Source organism: Ambystoma mexicanum, chromosome 1q (assembly GCF_040938575.1).
Source record: "Ambystoma mexicanum isolate Mex_15411 chromosome 1q, UKY_AmexF1_1, whole genome shotgun sequence".
Classification (NCBI taxonomy): Eukaryota; Metazoa; Chordata; class Amphibia; order Caudata; family Ambystomatidae; genus Ambystoma; species Ambystoma mexicanum.
This window is the reverse complement of record NC_090922.1, coordinates 879,946,875-879,963,966: the sequence shown is the minus strand read 5'-3', so window position 1 is coordinate 879,963,966 and position 17,092 is coordinate 879,946,875. Positions and strand designations below refer to the sequence as shown.

Here is a 17,092-nt window from a genome sequence, read left to right as displayed (position 1 = left end):
CCTCCTGTACCCCCACACCGCTCATGCCCCGTGTCTCCCCTGTTCCCTCTCACCCCCCGCTCATGCCCCGTGTGTCTCCTGTTGCCCCCACCACCCGCTCATGCCCCGTGTCACCCCCACTCATGCCCCGTGTTTCCCTTGTGTTACCCCCCACGCCCCCGCTCATGCCCTGTGTCTCCCTCGTGTTCCCCCCACCCCCCGCTCATGCCCCGTGTATCTACCGTTGCCCCCAACCCCCCGCTCATGCCCCATGTGTCCCCTGTTGCCCCCCACCCCCGCTCATGCCCTGTGTCTTCCTCGTGTACCCCCCACCCCCACTCATGCCCCGTGTGTCTCCTGTTGCCCCCCACCCCCTGCTCATGCCCTGTGTCTTTCTCGTGTTTACCCCCACCCCCCGCTCATGCCCCGTGTTTCCCTTGTGTTACCCCCACCCCCTGCTCATGCCCCGTGTTTTCCTTGTGCTACCCCCCACCCCCCGCTCATGCCCCGTGTCTCCCTCCTGTTCCACCCACCCCCCGCTCATGCCCCATGTCTCCCTCCTGTACCCCCACCCCCGCTCATGCCCTGTGTCTTCCTCCTGTACCCCCCACCCCCTGCTCATGCCCAGTATCTGCCCTGTTCCCCCCACCCCCCACTCATGGTCCGTGACTCCCTCCTGTACCCCACCACCCCCCGCTCATGCCCCATGTCTGCCCTGTCCCCTTCCACCCCCCGCTCATGCCTCGTGTCTCCCTCATGTTCTCCCCACCCCACACATGCCCCGTGTCTCCCTCCTGTACCCCCCACCCCCTGCTCATGCCCAGTGTCTGCCCTGTTCCCCCCACCCCCCGCTCATGCCCTGTCTCTCCCTTGTTCCCCCCCACCCCCTGCTCAAGCCCCGTGTCTCCACTGTTCCCTCCCACCCACCGCTCATGCCCGTGTCTCCACTGTTCCCCCCACCCCCGCTCATACCCCATGTCTAACTACTGTTACCCCCACCCCCCGCTCCTGGTCTGTGCCTCCCTCCTGTACCCCCCCACCCCCCACTCATGCCCCGTGTCTGCCCTGTACCCTCCCACCCCCCGCTCATGCCCTGTGTCTCCCTCGTGTTCCCCCCACCCCGGCTCATGCCCCGTGTCTTCGTCGTGTACCCCCCAACCCCCCGCTCATTCCCCGTGTCTCCCTCATGTTCCCCCCACCCCCGCTGATGCCCCGTGTCTCCCTTGTGTTCCCCCCATCCCCCGCTCATGCCTCGTGTCTCCCTCATGTTCTCCCCACCCCGCACATGCCCGTGTCTTACTCGTGTACCCCCCAGCCTCCGCTCATGCCCTGTGTGTCTCCTGTTGCCTCCCACCCCCATTCATACCCCGTGTCTCCCTTGTGTTTCCCCCCACACCCTGCTCATGCCCCGTGTTTTCCTCGTGTTACCCCCCACACCCCACTCATGCCCCGTGTCTCCCTCCTGTTCCACCACCCCCTGCCATTGCCCCGTGTCTCCCACCTGTACCCCCACCCCCCGCTCATGCCCCATGTCTCCCTCCTGTACCCCCCACCCCCTGCTCATGCCCAGTGTCTGCCCTGTTCCCCCCACCCCCCGCTCATGCCCCGTGTCTCCCTTGTGTTCCCCCCTACCCCCCGCTCATGCCCTGTGTCTCCCTTGTTCCCCCCCACCCCCCGCTCAAGCCCTGTGTCTCCACTGTTCCCTCCCACCCACCGCTCATGCCCGTGTCTCCACTGTTCCCCCCACCCCCGCTCATGCCCATGTCTCCCTACTGTTCCCCCCATCCCCCGCTCATGGTCCGTGTCTCCCTCCTGTACCCCCCATCCCCTGCTCATGCCCCGTGTCTACCCTGTACCCCCCACCCCCGCTCATGCCCTGTGTCCCCCTCGTGTTCCCCCCACCCCCGGCTCATGCCCCTTGTCTTCCTAGTGTACCCCCCACCCCCGCTCAAGCCCCGTGTCTCCCGCATGTTCCCCCCACCCCCACTCATGCCCCATGTCTCCCTCGTGTTCCCCCCATCCCCCTCTCATGCCCCGTGTCTCCCTCATGTTCTCCCCACCCCCGCTCATGCCCCGTGTCTTCCTCGTGTACCCCCCAGCCTCCGTTCATGCCCCATGTGTCTCCTGTTGCCTCCCACCCCCCGCTCATGCCCCGTGTCTCCCTTGTGTTTCCCCCACCCCCTGCTCATGCCCCGTGTTTCCCTCGTGTTACCCCCCAGCCCCTGCTCATGCCCCGTGACTCCCTCCTGTTCCCCCCACCCCCTGCTCATGCCCCATGTCCCCCTCATGTTGCCCCCCACCCCCGCACATGCGCCGTTTCTCCCCTGTCCCCCCAAATCCCCCGCTCATGCCTCGTGTCTCCCTTCCATTCCCCCAACCCCCGCTCGTGCCCGTGTCTCCCTCCTGTACCCCCACCCCGCTCATACCCCGTGTCTCCCCTGTTCCCTCCCACCCCCCGCTCATGCCCCGTGTGTCTCCTGTTGCCCCCCACCACCCGCTCATGCCCCGTGTCACCCCCACTCATGCCCCGTGTTTCCCTCGTGTTACCCCCCACGCCCCCGCTCATGCCCCGTGTCTCCCTCGTGTTCCCCCCACCCCCCGCTCATGCCCCGTGTATCTACTGTTGCCCCCAACCCCCGCTCATGCCCCATGTGTCCCCTGTTGCCCCCCACCCCCGCTCATGCCCTGTGTCTTCCTCGTGTACCCCCCACCCCCACTCATGCCCCGTGTGTCTCCTGTTGCCCCCCACCCCCTGCTCATGCCCTGTGTCTTTCTCGTGTTTACCCCCACCCCCTGCTCATGCCCCGTGTTTCCCTTGTGTTACCCCCACCCCCTGCTCATGCCCCGTGTTTTCCTTGTGCTACCCCCACCCCGCTCATGCCCCGTGTCTCCCTCCTGTTCCCCCCACCCCCCGCTCATGCCCCATGTCTCCCTCCTGTACCCCCACCCCCGCTCATGCCCCGTGTCTTCCTCCTGTACCCCCCAGCCCCTGCTCATGCCCAGTATCTGCCCTGTTCCCCCCACCCCCCACTCATGGTCCATGACTCCCTCCTGTACCCCACCACCCCCCGCTCATGCCTCGTGTCTCCCTCATGTTCTCCCCACCCCGCACATGCCCCGTGTCTTCCTCGTGTACCCCCTAGCCTCTGCTCATGCCCCGTGTGTCTCCTGTTGCCTCCCACACCCGCTCATGCCCCGTGTCTCCCTTGTGTTTCCCCCACCCCCTGCTCATGCCACGTGTTTTCCTCGTGTTACCCCCCACCCCCGCTCATGCCCTGTGTCTCCCTCCTGTAGTACCCCCCACCCCCTGCTCTGCCCTGTTCCTCCCACCCCCCACTCATGCCCTGTGTCTCCCTTGTGTTCCCCCCAGCCCCGCTCATGCCCTGTGTCTCCAATGTTCCCCCCCACCCCCGCTCATGCCCTGTGTCTCCACTGTTCCCCCCACCCCCGCTCAAGCCCCGTGTCTCCCTACTGTTCCCCCACCCCCATCTCATGGTCTGTGTCTCCCTCCTGTACCCCCCCACCCCCCGCTCATGCCCGTGTCTTCCTCGTGTACCCCCCAGCCTCCGCTCATGCCCTGTGTGTCTCCTGTTGCCTCCCACCCCCATTCATGCCCCGTGTCTCCCTTGTGTTTCCCCCCACACCCTGCTCATGCCCCGTGTTTTCCTCGTGTTACCCCCCACACCCCACTCATGCCCCGTGTCTCCCTCCTGTTCCACCACCCCCTGCCATTGCCCCGTGTCTCCCACCTGTACCCCCACCCCCTGCTCATGCCCCATGTCTCCCTCCTGTACCCCCCACCCCCTGCTCATGCCCAGTGTCTGCCCTGTTCCCCCCACCCCCCGCTCATGCCCCGTGTCTCCCTTGTGTTCCCCCCTACCCCCCGCTCATGCCCTGTGTCTCCCTTGTTCCCCCCCACCCCCCGCTCAAGCCCTGTGTCTCCACTGTTCCCTCCCACCCACCGCTCATGCCCGTGTCTCCACTGTTCCCCCCACCCCCGCTCATGCCCATGTCTCCCTACTGTTCCCCCCATCCCCCGCTCATGGTCCGTGTCTCCCTCCTGTACCCCCCATCCCCTGCTCATGCCCCGTGTCTACCCTGTACCCCCCACCCCCGCTCATGCCCTGTGTCCCCCTCGTGTTCCCCCCACCCCCGGCTCATGCCCCTTGTCTTCCTAGTGTACCCCCCACCCCCGCTCAAGCCCCGTGTCTCCCGCATGTTCCCCCCACCCCCACTCATGCCCCATGTCTCCCTCGTGTTCCCCCCATCCCCCTCTCATGCCCCGTGTCTCCCTCATGTTCTCCCCACCCCCGCTCATGCCCCGTGTCTTCCTCGTGTACCCCCCAGCCTCCGTTCATGCCCCATATGTCTCCTGTTGCCTCCCACCCCCCGCTCATGCCCCGTGTCTCCCTTGTGTTTCCCCCACCCCCTGCTCATGCCCCGTGTTTCCCTCGTGTTACCCCCCAGCCCCTGCTCATGCCCCGTGACTCCCTCCTGTTCCCCCCACCCCCTGCTCATGCCCCATGTCCCCCTCATGTTGCCCCCCACCCCCGCACATGCGCCGTTTCTCCCCTGTCCCCCCAAATCCCCCGCTCATGCCTCGTGTCTCCCTTCCATTCCCCCAACCCCCGCTCGTGCCCGTGTCTCCCTCCTGTACCCCCACCCCGCTCATACCCCGTGTCTCCCCTGTTCCCTCCCACCCCCCGCTCATGCCCCGTGTGTCTCCTGTTGCCCCCCACCACCCGCTCATGCCCCGTGTCACCCCCACTCATGCCCCGTGTTTCCCTCGTGTTACCCCCCACGCCCCCGCTCATGCCCCGTGTCTCCCTCGTGTACCACCCACCCCCTGCTCATGCCCTGTGTCTTCCTCGTGTTACCCGCCATGCCCCCGCTCATGCCCCATGTCTCCCTCATGGTCCCCCCAACCCCCGCTCATGCCCCGTGTCTTCCTCGTGTACCCCCCACCCCCGCTCATGCCCCATGTGTCTCCTGTTGCCCCCTACCCCCCGCTCATGCCCCGTGTTTTCCTTGTGTTACCCCCCACCCCCGCTCATGCCCTGTGTTTCCTGTGTTACCCCCCACCCCCCGCTCATGCCCCGTGTCTCCCTCCTGTTCCCCCACCCCATCTCATGCCCCGTGTCTCTCTCTTGTTCCCCCCACCCCCCCTCATGCCCCGTGTCTCCCTCCTGTACCCCCAACCCCCCGCTCATGCTCCGTGTCCCCCTCCTGTACCCCCACCCCCGCTCATGCCCAGTATCTGCCATGTTCCCCCCACCCCCTGCTCATGCCCAGTGTCTCCTATTGGCCCCCACCCCCTCCTCATGCCCCGTGTTTCCCTCGTGTTTCCCCCCAGCCCCCGCTCATGCCCCGTGTTTCCCTCGTGTTACCCCCACCTCCCGCTCATGCCCCATGTCTCCCTCCTGTTCCCCCCACCCCCGCTCATGCCCCGTGTCTCCCTCCTGTACCCCCACCCCCTGCTCATGCCCAGTATCTGCCCTGTTCCCCCACCCCCCACTCATGCCCCGTGTCTTCCTTGTGTTCCCCCACCCCCCGCTCATGCCCTGTGTCTCCCCTGTTCCCCCCACCCCCCGCTGAAGCCCTGTGTCTCCACTGTTCCCCCCACCCCCGCTCATGCCCCGTGTCTCCACTGTTCCCCCCAACCCCCGCTCATGCCCCGTGTCTCCCTACTGTACCCCCCACCCCCTGCTCATGCCCCATGTCTCCCTCGTGTTCTCCCCACCCCCCGCTCATGCTCCGTGTGTCTCCTGTTGCCCCCACCCCCAGCTCATGCCCTGTGTCTCCCTCGTGTTCCCCCATCGCCCGCTCATGCCCCGTGTCTCTCCTGTTGCCCACCACCCCCGCTCATGCCCCTTGTGTCCCCCGTGTTCCCGCCACCACCGCTCATGCCCCGTGTTTCCCTCGTTTTACCCCCCACCCCCCGCTCAAGCCCCGTGTGTCTCCTGTTGCCCCCCACCACCCGTTCATGCCCCGTGTCACCCCCGCTCATGCCCTGTGTCTTCCTCGTGTACCCCCACTCCCCACTCATGCCCCTTGTGTCTCCTGTTGCCCCCCACCCCCTGCTCATGCCCCGTGTCTTTCTCGTGTTTCCCCACCACCCCCCGCTCATGCCCCGTGTTTCCCTTGTGTTACCCCCCACCCCCCGTTCATGCCCCATGTCTCCCTCCTGTTCCCCCCACCCCCCGCTCATGCCCGGTGTCTCTCCCTTGTTCCCCCCACCCCTCCGCTCATGCCCCGTGTCTCCCTCCTGTGCCCCCCACCCCCCGCTCATGCCCCGTGTCTCCCTCCTCTACCCCCCAACCCCCGCTCATGCCCAGTATCTGCCCTGTTCCCCCCACCGCCCTCTATCTCCTGTTGCCTCCCACCCCCGCTCATGCCCCGTGTCTCCCTCGTGTTTCCCCCACCCCCTGCTCATGCCCCGTGTTTTCCTCGTGTTACCCCCCACCCCCCGCTCATGCCCCATGTCTCCGTCCTGTTCCCCCCACCCCCCGCTCATGCCCCGTGTCTCCCTCCTGTACCCCCAACCCCCGCTCATGCCCCGTGTCTCCCTCCTGTACCCCCACCCCCTGCTCATGCCCAGTATCTGCCCTGTTCCCCCCACCCCCTGCTCATGCCGCGTGTCTCTCTTGTGTTCCCCCCCACCCCCCGCTCATGCCCTGTGTCCCCCCTGTTCTCCCCCACCCCCCGCACAAGCCCCGTGTCTCCTCTGTTCCCCCCTGTTAGGGAGAATTCTCTTTTTAGGCTGAATTTCCTAACCTAGTGAGTCCCCCAGCAGCTTTGCTGGATTTCTGGAGTTTGTTTTTTCCATCCTGCCAAGAGTGAGACTCTTTTTCTCCCACTCTTGGACATGAATGTGTGTAATTCCTTTGAATGTCAATGTGTTCTATGGGCTATGGGGTCTTTTACTCCATTGGGTCTCATATGTTTTGCTATGTGTGTTACAACGCACCCTCCATGCCGTAGCACTGGGGCGTCCTAGCGAAACTCCATCATAGGCTCCATACCCGGGGACTGACTACTGTCTCCCCGGGCATGTAAAGTCACCATTGGCTTTACTAGACCTAAATTTACTAACAGAACTAGTAGACACCATCTTATTATGGACGTGCTAGTAGGGGTAATTCGATTACTCCTAGGTCTGTTATTAGAGGGGGCACTGTCCCGTCCCCCCTCGTCGAGTTTTGGCTGGTGGCAGTGGAAACTACTTGTTATGTTCAACCCCGAACATAACCCTCTGGGATTCTTCCCATTGTTGGAGATTGATACTTTTCCTCGTTAATCTCTAGCATACCACTGGTTTATTTATCTTAAATAAGTCTATCGGATGGTATTTTCTGCCAGAACTCGGTTTTTAAAATGGCGTCTGTGTTTGTCTCTGTGACTCCTAAACCAAAAGTGTGAGCCCTTTGTTCCACTTTTGGCGGGCTTCTGTACAGAGACCCTCCAAAGTGGTGCCATTCTGTCTGGGTTACCACAGGGGTGTGGGAGGGGGTTTAGGCACCCTGGACCCAGTTTCCTTGCCAACTCCGGTCGCACTCTGGTGTGATTGGCCCAAGTGGTGAGCCACCCCGCTCACCACTTAGCGTGTTGTGATTGACAGCTAGGCTGAATGAATGGGGGTTTTCTGCATAAAAGCAGGGCTTTTGGGACTGGATCTTCAGAAGTCGACACAGGACCTAAGAATCCGACGAGGGTAACGCTGAGCCGACCTGCAACGACGACACCTCCGGTGGAGCCCTCCGGAACTGACTCAACACTTCCCGACGACAGAGGAGATCTCCCTGCCGGAGAGTCTCTTCCCCTGACTGGTGGGAACAACCAGTCCCCTTTGCTTTTTCTTCGCTCCAGGATGCAGTGGTCGAATTGCCCGTGCAGAGCACCTCGGCAACCGGATAGCCACTACCCCTGTACCGTGACCAAAAGGTGGTCCCTTGTGACCCTCCGCGGCTGGTCTCTTCCCTGGTGGTGCACCGGACTTCACTTTTCTTCGACGATGAGATCATCTCTACTCTTGGCAACAATCCGACGTGCATCCACCACCAGGAACAACTGTCCCCGCCGCAGCTGTCTCCCCACAAACAAGGTACCGTGTCCACCTGGCTTCCCTTTCTGCCGGATCGAGTGAGGTGTCTTAATCCTCGCCTTTCCATTGGGTCGCCTCTAACCTTTCTTTAACGTGTTGTTCTGAACTGGTCCAATTTTTCCATAACAATTTTGCGATAAAGACTCGAAGCGCATTTCCACTGAGACACTTTTGGGACATATTGCCTTGCCTCTCTCCGAGTGGGCCTGGCCTCTGAACTTTGTGATCTGCAGTAGACCTTGCCTTACTTGCCTTGCATTTGTCCAAAAAGTATTGGTACTGAGTTGACTTCATAGCCTGCCTTATTTTTCTCTCCCGTCCTAACGAATACCAGAATGCCATGTAGGTTAAAGCATACACCTCTGTCTGCAAATAAGTGATGCCGGTAAACATAGACTTGTCGAACTATTGTTAGGGGGATTGATCTTTTTCTTCGCATAGTATTGTGATTGAAGTTGTTTGCCGTATTAGTGCCAGAGTGTTTTCCATAGATGTGTTGTTATAAATAAATACCTTTATATCTTTACACCGAAGCCTTGTTCCGTGTTTGCTTGTTCTACTGTGTAGATTGCCCTATATTGTATACTCCACATACTGCCTAACTCTTCTTGAGGGAAGTCTGACTGCTCAGCCACAGCTACCAAGTGAATCTGTGTGGTACAGACTGCTACCAAGTGGGTTTACTGCCAAACACCTGTAGTCCTAAATCTTTTGCAGTGGTCCCAGAGGGAACTGCACAGGTTTCTGCCTAACACCCCCCACCCCCCGCTCATGCCCAGTGTCTCCACTGTTCCCCCCACCCCCGCTCATGCCCCATGTCTCCCTACTGTTCCCCCCACCCCCATCTCATGGTCTGTGTCTCCCTCATGTACCACCCCACCTCCCGCTCATGCCCCGTGTCTGCCCTGTACCCCCCCACCCCCAGCTCATGCCCCGTGTCTCCCTCGTGTTCCCCCCACCCCTAGCTCATGCCCCGTGTCTTCCTCGTGTTTCCCCCCACCCCCCGCTCATGCCCCGTGTCTCCCTCATGTTCCCCCCACACCCGCTCATGCCCCGTGTCTCCCTCGTGTTCTCCCCACCCCCCTCTCATGCCCCGTGTTTCCCTCATGTTCTCCCCACCCCCGCTCATGCCCCTTGTCTTCCTCGTACACCCCCCCAGCCTCTGCTCATGCGCTGTGTGTCTCCTGTTGCCTCCCACCCCCCGCTCATGCCCTGTGTCTCCCTTGTGGTTCCCCCCACCCCCTGCTCATGCCCTGTGATTCCCTCGTGTTACCCCCCCACCCCCTGCTCATGCCCCGGGTCTCCCTCCTGTTCCCCCCACCCCCTGCTCATGCCCCATGTCTCTCTCTTGTTCCCCCCACCCCCTGCTCATGCCTCATGTCCCCCTCAGTTCCCCCCCACCCCCCGCTCATGCACCGTGTCTCCCCTGTCCCCCCACACCCCATGCTCATTCCTCATGTCTCCCTTCCATTCCCCCAACCCCCGCTCATGCCCTGTGTCTCCCTCCTGTACCCCACCCCCGCTCATGACCCGTGTCTCCCCTGTGACCCCCCACTCCCTGTTCAAGCCCCATGTCTCCACTGTCCCCCCTGCTCATTCCCCCCACCCCCACTCATGCCCTGTGTCTCCCTACTGTTCCCCCCACCCCCTGCTCATGGTCCGTGTGTCTCCTGTTGCCTCCCACCCCCGCTCATGCCCTGTGTCTCCCCCACCCCCTGCTCATGCCCCGTGTTTCCCTCGTGTTACCCCCCACCCCCCACTCATGCCCCGTGTCTCCCTCCTGTTCCCCCCACCGCTGCTCATGCCCCATGTCTCTCTCTTGTTCCCCCCACCCCCTACTCGTGCGCCGTGTCTCCCCTGTCCCCCACATACCCTGCTCATGCCTCGCGTCTCCCTTCCATTCCCCTCAACCCCTGCTCATGCCCCGTGCCTCCCCTGTTCCCTCCCACCCCCCACTCAAGCCCCGTGTCTCCCTCCTTTCCCCCACCCCCGCTCATGCTCTGTGTCTCCCCTGTTCCCCCCAACCCCCTGCTCATGCCCCATGTGTGCCTTTTTCCCCCCACCCCCCGCTCATGCCCCGTGTGTGCCCTGTTTCCCCCCTGCTCATGCACCGTGTGTGCCCTGTTCCCCCCACCACCCGCTCATGCCCCGTGTGTGCCTTGTTCCCCCAGCCCACGCTCATGCTTCGTGTCTCCCTCCCGTTCCCCCCACCCATGCCCACGTGTCTCCCCTGTTCCCCCACCCCCCGCTCATGCCCCGTGTCTCCCTCCTGTACCCCCCACCCCCCGCTCATGCCCAGTATCTGCCCTGTTCCCCACCCCCGCTCATGGACTGTGTCTCCTGTTGCCCCCATCCACCCGCTCATGCCCCGTGTCTCCCTTGTGATTCCCCTCACCCCCTGCTCATGCCCCGTGTTTCCCTCGTGTTACCCCCACCCCCACTCATGCCCCGTGTCTCCCTCCTGTACCCCCACCCCCGCTCATGCCCCATGTCTCCCTCCTGTACCCCCCACCCCCTGCTCATGCCCAGTGTCTGCCCTGTTCCCCCCACCCCCCGCTCATGCCCCGTGTCTCCCTTGTGTTTCCCCCCACCCCCCGCTCATGCCCTGTGTCTCCCTTCTTCCCCCCCACCCCCTGCTCAAGCCCCGTGTCTCCACTGTTCCCTCCCACCCACCGCTCATGCCTGTGTCTCCACTGTTCCCCCCACCCCCGCTCATGCCCCATGTCTAACTACTGTTACCCCCACCCCCCGCTCCTGGTCTGTGCCTCCCTCCTGTACCCTCCCACCCCCCGCTCATGCCCTGTGTCTCCCTCGTGTTCCCCCCACCCCGGCTCATGCCTCGTGTCTTCGTCGTGTACCCCCCGCTCATTCCCCGTGTCTCCCTCATGTTCCCCCCACCCCCGCTGATGCCCCGTGTCTCCCTTGTGTTCCCCCACCCCCCACTCATGCCTCGTGTCTCCCTCATGTTCTCCCCACCCCGCACATGCCCGTGTCTTCCTCGTGTACCCCCCAGCCTCCGCTCATGCCCCGTGTGTCTCCTGTTGCCTCCCACCCCCGTTCATGCCCCGTGTATCCCTTGTGTTTCCCCCCACACCCTGCTCATGCCCCGTGTTTTCCTCGTATTACCCCCCACACCCCACTCATGCCCCGTGTCTCCCTCCTGTTCCACCACCCCCTGCCATTGCCCCGTGTCTCCCACCTGTACCCCCACCCCCCGCTCATGCCCCATGTCTCCCTCCTGTACCCCCCACCCCCCGCTCATGCCCCGTGTCTCTCTTGTGTTCCCCCCCACCCCCCGCTCATGCCCTGTGTCTCCCTTGTTCCCCCCCACCCCCCGCTCAAGCCCTGTGTCTCCACTGTTCCCTCCCACCCACCGCTCATGCCCGTGTCTCCACTGTTCCCCCCACCCCCGCTCATGCCCCATGTCTCTCTACTGTTCCCCCCACTCCCTGCTCATGGTCCGTGTCTCCCTCCTGTACCCCCCATCCCCTGCTCATGCCCCGTGTCTACCCTGTACCCCCCACCCCCGCTCATGCCCTGTGTCCCCCTCGTGTTCCCCCCACCCCCGGCTCATGCCCCTTGTCTTCCTTGTGTTCCCCCACCCCTCTCTCATGCCCCGTGTCTCCCTCATGTTCCCCCCACCCCCACTCATGCCCCATGTCTCCCTTGTGTTCCCCCACCCCTCTCTCATGCCCCGTGTCTCCCTCATATTCTCCCCACCCCCGCTCATGCCCCGTGTCTTCCTCATGTACCCCCCCAGCCTCCGTTCATGCCCCATGTGTCTCCTGTTGCCTCCCACCCCCCGCTCATGCCCCGTGTCTCCCTTGTGTTTCCCCCACCCCCTGCTCATGCCCCGTGTTTCCCTCATGTTACCCCCCAGCCCCTGCTCATGCCCCGTGACTCCCTCCTGTTCCCCCCACCCCCTGCTCATGCCCCATGTCCCCCTCATGTTGCCCCCCACCCCCCCGCACATGCGCTGTGTCTCCCCTGTCCCCCCAAATCCCCCGCTCATGCCTCGTGTCTCCCTTCCATTCCCCCAACCCCCGCTCGTGCCCGTGTCTCCCTCCTGTACCCCCACACCGCTCATGCCCCGTGTCTCCCCTGTTCCCTCTCACCCCCCGCTCATGCCCCGTGTGTCTCCTGTTGCCCCCACCACCCGCTCATGCCCCGTGTCACCCCCACTCATGCCCCGTGTTTCCCTTGTGTTACCCCCCACGCCCCCGCTCATGCCCCGTGTCTCCCTCGTGTTCCCCCACCCCCCGCTCATGCCCCGTGTATCTACCGTTGCCCCCAACCCCCCGCTCATGCCCCATGTGTCCCCTGTTGCCCCCCACCCCCGCTCATGCCCTGTGTCTTCCTCGTGTACCCCCCACCCCCACTCATGCCCCGTGTGTCTCCTGTTGCCCCCCACCCCCTGCTCATGCCCTGTGTCTTTCTCGTGTTTACCCCCACCCCCCGCTCATGCCCCGTGTTTCCCTTGTGTTACCCCCACCCCCTGCTCATGCCCCGTGTTTTCCTTGTGCTACCCCCCACCCCCCGCTCATGCCCCGTGTCTCCCTCCTGTTCCACCCACCCCCCGCTCATGCCCCATGTCTCCCTCCTGTACCCCCACCCCCGCTCATGCCCTGTGTCTTCCTCCTGTACCCCCCACCCCCTGCTCATGCCCAGTATCTGCCCTGTTCCCCCCACCCCCCATTCATGGTCCGTGACTCCCTCCTGTACCCCACCACCCCCCGCTCATGCCCCATGTCTGCCCTGTCCCCTTCCACCCCCCGCTCATGCCTCGTGTCTCCCTCATGTTCTCCCCACCCCACACATGCCCCGTGTCTCCCTCCTGTACCCCCCACCCCCTGCTCATGCCCAGTGTCTGCCCTGTTCCCCCCACCCCCCGCTCATGCCCTGTGTCTCACTTGTTCCCCCCCACCCCCTGCTCAAGCCCTGTGTCTCCACTGTTCCCTCCCACCCACCGCTCATGCCCGTGTCTCCACTGTTCCCCCCACCCCCGCTCATACCCCATGTCTAACTACTGTTACCCCCACCCCCCGCTCCTGGTCTGTTCCTCCCTCCTGTACCCCCCCACCCCCCACTCATGCCCCGTGTCTGCCCTGTACCCTCCCACCCCCCGCTCATGCCCTGTGTCTCCCTCGTGTTCCCCCCACCCCGGCTCATGCCCCGTGTCTTCGTCGTGTACCCCCCAACCCCCCGCTCATTCCCCGCGTCCCTCATGTTCCCCCCACCCCCGCTGATGCCCCGTGTCTCCCTTGTGTTCCCCCCACCCCCCGCTCATGCCTCGTGTCTCCCTCATGTTCTCCCCACCCCCGCTGATGCCCCGTGTCTCCCTTGTGTTCCCCCCACCCCCCGCTCATGCCTCGTGTCTCCCTCATGTTCTCCCCACCCCGCACATTCCCGTGTCTTCCTCGTGTACCCCCCAGCCTCCGCTCATGCCCTGTGTGTCTCCTGTTGCCTCCCACCCCCATTCATACCCCGTGTCTCCCTTGTGTTTCCCCCCACACCCTGCTCATGCCCCGTGTTTTCCTCGTGTTACCCCCCACACCCAACTCATGCCCCGTGTCTCCCTCCTGTTCCACCACCCCCTGCCATTGCCCCGTGTCTCCCACCTGTACCCCCACCCCCCGCTCATGCCCCATGTCTCCCTCCTGTACCCCCCACCCCCTGCTCATGCCCAGTGTCTGCCCTGTTCCCCCCACCCCCCGCTCATGCCCCGTGTCTCCCTTGTGTTCCCCCCTACCCCCCGCTCATGCCCTGTGTCTCCCTTGTTCCCCCCCACCCCCCGCTCAAGCCCTGTGTCTCCACTGTTCCCTCCCACCCACCGCTCATGCCCGTGTCTCCACTGTTCCCCCCACCCCCGCTCATGCCCATGTCTCCCTACTGTTCCCCCCATCCCCCGCTCATGGTCCGTGTCTCCCTCCTGTACCCCCATCCCCTGCTCATGCCCCGTGTCTACCCTGTACCCCCCACCCCCGCTCATGCCCTGTGTCCCCCTCGTGTTCCCCCCACCCCCGGCTCATGCCCCTTGTCTTCCTAGTGTACCCCCCACCCCCGCTCAAGCCCCGTGTCTCCCGCATGTTCCCCCCACCCCCACTCATGCCCCATGTCTCCCTCGTGTTCCCCCCATCCCCCTCTCATGCCCCGTGTCTCCCTCATGTTCTCCCCACCCCCGCTCATGCCCCGTGTCTTCCTCGTGTACCCCCCAGCCTCCGTTCATGCCCCATGTGTCTCCTGTTGCCTCCCACCCCCCGCTCATGCCCCGTGTCTCCCTTGTGTTTCCCCCACCCCCTGCTCATGCCCCGTGTTTCCCTCGTGTTACCCCCCAGCCCCTGCTCATGCCCCGTGACTCCCTCCTGTTCCCCCCACCCCCTGCTCATGCCCCATGTCCCCCTCATGTTGCCCCCCACCCCCGCACATGCGCCGTTTCTCCCCTGTCCCCCCAAATCCCCCGCTCATGCCTCGTGTCTCCCTTCCATTCCCCCAACCCCCGCTCGTGCCCGTGTCTCCCTCCTGTACCCCCACCCCGCTCATACCCCGTGTCTCCCCTGTTCCCTCCCACCCCCCGCTCATGCCCCGTGTGTCTCCTGTTGCCCCCCACCACCCGCTCATGCCCCGTGTCACCCCCACTCATGCCCCGTGTTTCCCTCGTGTTACCCCCCACGCCCCCGCTCATGCCCCGTGTCTCCCTCGTGTTCCCCCCACCCCCCGCTCATGCCCCGTGTATCTACTGTTGCCCCCAACCCCCGCTCATGCCCCATGTGTCCCCTGTTGCCCCCCACCCCCGCTCATGCCCTGTGTCTTCCTCGTGTACCCCCCAACCCCACTCATGCCCCATGTGTCTCCTGTTGCCCCCCACCCCCTGCTCATGCCCTGTGTCTTTCTCGTGTTTACCCCCACCCCCCGCTCATGCCCCGTGTTTCCCTTGTGTTACCCCCACCCCCTGCTCATGCCCCGTGTTTTCCTTGTGCTACCCCCCACCCCGCTCATGCCCCGTGTCTCCCTCCTGTTCCCCCCACCCCCCGCTCATGCCCCATGTCTCCCTCCTGTACCCCCACCCCGCTCATGCCCCGTGTCTTCCTCCTGTACCCCCCAGCCCCTGCTCATGCCCAGTATCTGCCCTGTTCCCCCCACCCCCCACTCATGGTCCATGACTCCCTCCTGTACCCCACCACCCCCCGCTCATGCCTCGTGTCTCCCTCATGTTCTCCCCACCCCGCACATGCCCCGTGTCTTCCTCGTGTACCCCCTAGCCTCTGCTCATGCCCCGTGTGTCTCCTGTTGCCTCCCACACCCGCTCATGCCCCGTGTCTCCCTTGTGTTTCCCCCACCCCCTGCTCATGCCACGTGTTTTCCTCGTGTTACCCCCCACCCCCGCTCATGCCCTGTGTCTCCCTCCTGTAGTACCCCCCACCCCCTGCTCTGCCCTGTTCCTCCCACCCCCCACTCATGCCCTGTGTCTCCCTTGTGTTCCCCCCAGCCCCGCTCATGCCCTGTGTCTGCAATGTTCCCCCCCACCCCCGCTCATGCCCTGTGTCTCCACTGTTCCCCCCACCCCCGCTCAAGCCCCGTGTCTCCCTACTGTTCCCCCACCCCCATCTCATGGTCTGTGTCTCCCTCCTGTACCCCCCCACCCCCCGCTCATGCCCGTGTCTTCCTCGTGTACCCCCCAGCCTCCGCTCATGCCCTGTGTGTCTCCTGTTGCCTCCCACCCCCATTCATGCCCCGTGTCTCCCTTGTGTTTCCCCCCACACCCTGCTCATGCCCCGTGTTTTCCTCGTGTTACCCCCACACCCCACTCATGCCCCGTGTCTCCCTCCTGTTCCACCACCCCCTGCCATTGCCCCGTGTCTCCCACCTGTACCCCCACCCCCCGCTCATGCCCCATGTCTCCCTCCTGTACCCCCCACCCCCTGCTCATGCCCAGTGTCTGCCCTGTTCCCCCCACCCCCCGCTCATGCCCCGTGTCTCCCTTGTGTTCCCCCCTACCCCCCGCTCATGCCCTGTGTCTCCCTTGTTCCCCCCCACCCCCCGCTCAAGCCCTGTGTCTCCACTGTTCCCTCCCACCCACCGCTCATGCCCGTGTCTCCACTGTTCCCCCCACCCCCGCTCATGCCCATGTCTCCCTACTGTTCCCCCCATCCCCCGCTCATGGTCCGTGTCTCCCTCCTGTACCCCCCATCCCCTGCTCATGCCCCGTGTCTACCCTGTACCCCCCACCCCCGCTCATGCCCTGTGTCCCCCTCGTGTTCCCCCCAACCCCGGCTCATGCCCCTTGTCTTCCTAGTGTACCCCCCACCCCCGCTCAAGCCCCGTGTCTCCCGCATGTTCCCCCCACCCCCACTCATGCCCCATGTCTCCCTCGTGTTCCCCCATCCCCCTCTCATGCCCCGTGTCTCCCTCATGTTCTCCCCACCCCCGCTCATGCCCCGTGTCTTCCTCGTGTACCCCCCAGCCTCCGTCCATGCCCCATGTGTCTCCTGTTGCCTCCCACCCCCCGCTCATGCCCCGTGTCTCCCTTGTGTTTCCCCCACCCCCTGCTCATGCCCCGTGTCCCCCTCATGTTGCCCCCCACCCCCGCACATGCGCCGTTTCTCCCCTGTTCCCCCAAATCCCCCGCTCATGCCTCGTGTCTCCCTTCCATTCCCCCAACCCCCGCTCGTGCCCGTGTCTCCCTCCTGTACCCCCACCCCGCTCATACCCCGTGTCTCCCCTGTTCCCTCCCACCCCCCGCTCATGCCCCGTGTGTCTCCTTTTGCCCCCCACCACCCTCTCATGCCCCGTGTCACCCCCACTCATGCCCCGTGTTTCCCTCGTGTTACCCCCCACGCCCCCGCTCATGCCCCGTGTCTCCCTCGTGTTCCCCCCACCCCCCGCTCATGCCCCGTGTATCTACTGTTGCCCCCAACCCCCCGCTCATGCCCCATGTGTCCCCTGTTGCCCCCCACCCCCGCTCATGCCCTGTGTCTTCCTCGTGTACCCCCCACCCCCACTCATGCCCCGTGT

General features: G+C 64.5%; 1 long non-coding RNA gene across 1 annotated transcript in view; it reads right to left on the bottom strand.

Annotated features, from left to right (window-relative positions):
• Positions 1-17,092, bottom strand: part of LOC138538430 (uncharacterized) — a 315,299-nt gene that overhangs the window by 126,938 nt on the left and 171,269 nt on the right. The gene's annotated exons all lie outside the window — the stretch shown is intronic.